Here is a 2,370-nt window from a genome sequence, read left to right as displayed (position 1 = left end):
CAATCCCATATAAACAATTTAGCTATTTATTAATAGCAACATAGTAATAAACTTTTTTATCTTTTATCTGTACAGCTACATAAAAATAAAAAAGACCCACTCCTGTGACCTCCTTTTTTTGTTTCAGTCTAAAAGTATACCTCTACCACAGGGGTCACACTGACATTGAAGTATTTTTTTGCTGAGTCATTCTTTTTTTGACAGCTGCCATAACGTGAGAAGAACCTTTTCTTCTCACAATATGTTACAATATTACCAAAATTGTTTTGATACCATCTTGAAGTGTTTTATATCAAATTATCTCAGGGCTACTGAATATTAAAAGTTAAAACTAAAAAAATCGCTCCCTCAAGCAAGTACGCCATCTATCTGACAGCGTGATGAAGTAAAATCTGATTTTATCCTCGCTGTTTGTTCAAACTTTTCATGCTGTCTCTGCCACACAGCGTTTTAAAAAGTACATGCTTTTAAAAACTTTGAATTTTAGCACCTCTTTTCATAAGGCACAGGAACTTGCCTCTGACAGGTCTAGGTGGTAAACACTGGAGCTCGTGCTGAAACAGAAAGTTTTATGTCAGCACAAAAAAAAAAAAAAAAACAACCTAAAAAAAACCCTGCAGCTCACTGATGACTCCCTCCAATGCATTAATTTTTTTATTTTTGTCTCAGGAATATAACCTGAGAAGTGTTCAGGCCTTTTCCATCACTCTTTGCTGACCTGGCATTTCTAGCCCAGCTCTATTGTACTGCATGGTTTTAATTAAATTCTCTGAATGGCCCTGAGTCAATCTCTCCAGAGTCTGTGGGGGATGAGGTGTGATTAATTACAGAAAGAGAGAGTGGAGGTGTTAAACCAGGTGCCACATGAGTTCACAATGGAGCTAGACACCATGAGCAATCGGCGTCGTGCAAAATCAGCGGTGAATAACATCGTTCTGTCTCATGTTCAGATATGCCATGAACGACATGAGGTCTTCGGGTAACGTTCGACCATTCCAAATTTAGCACGAAACTTCTTAAGTTCACTGACAGCTATTATATAAACATGGCTCAATCCTGAGGAGAAATTATAGATCTACTACATGAAAATGCATAATACTACATCTCACAGTTCAGTAGTTTGAGACCAATATAAGATCGATTCACAAGGGCAATGGTTGCATTGTTATAGGAAAGATGATCTACATATTCTTCAGATATTCTTTATTTTTTGCATATCTTTGTCGAAAAAACATGTCATAAAGGGCCAGTAGTTTTTTTATTTATCTACACATTCTTAATATGACCCAACACTACCACAGAAAGCACAAAGCCTGGTTATTAATATCTAGTTTCAACTAGATGCCTCTCAGTATCTCAAAAGCCACTGAAAAGCATGTCTAAACCCTAAATAAATAAACACAAGCGCTTAATATCATGTTACTTTGTTAAGATAGAACGTGAGTAACTGGTTGTTGTGTGCAGAAAGGATTCTGCAAAGAGAAGTGGGCATATAGTGCAGACAAACACAAATATTATTATGCTGTTTACTGGCAGGAATAATGTCATATTTGTTTTTATTGTATTAATAGAAGCAATCTTATTGTGCTTTCAATACTTCCCTCGCAGGCTCTCATTAAATGTTTTTTTCATGTGTGTTCTTGCTATTTGTCATGACGGTGCACAGAAATCAATGCTTACAGGATTCAAATGCGCCCAAATTTATTTTCAATGAGCCCTTCTATATGAGGGGAGGTGATGCAAAGCATCAAAATGAGTCCTGACAGGGAAATCATTGGGATTCTGCATTTGGAACAAATCACACACAGTTATAAAAATAAAAATGGCATTTGCATCTATTGGACAGTTTTCACAATAGAAAAATGTGACCAAAATGTAATTAGTGTTAGCTAACCTGGTTATGATGGTTTACCACTTACTAGGCAAAGTTTAAATTTTTTTTAACCAAAATGACTATGTAATGTGGTATGTGTGGACTGTGTATGAAATCAAATGATTTCTCTTTCCTCACTATTTGCATTTGAACTATGTTAAAGTACATTCTTAAACTGTAAGCTATTGCTAACTACAATATTTAACACCAATAACGTTCAATATAGCGATGGAACTGGGATAACCATTAGTAACTAATTCTACTAAATGTAAGGCATGTTATTCCCAATTTTCCTGGTCTCAAGAAAATTGCAGTTTGTATTACCTAAAATTTTAATAAAAACCCACCATTTCATGAAATGAAATCTGAAACCTACCCAATGAAATTTGAAACCATGACCTTTCTGGATAAGATTGAAGACTCTTAAACTGTATGATAGAATTACAGTATATAAGAATGATATGAGTGCAAGACTGTAGTATTATTTTTTGTTAGAA

Source organism: Silurus meridionalis, chromosome 6 (assembly GCF_014805685.1).
Source record: "Silurus meridionalis isolate SWU-2019-XX chromosome 6, ASM1480568v1, whole genome shotgun sequence".
NCBI lineage: Eukaryota > Metazoa > Chordata > Actinopteri > Siluriformes > Siluridae > Silurus > Silurus meridionalis.
The sequence above is the reverse complement of the archived record's forward strand: the minus strand, read 5'-3'. Positions refer to the sequence as shown.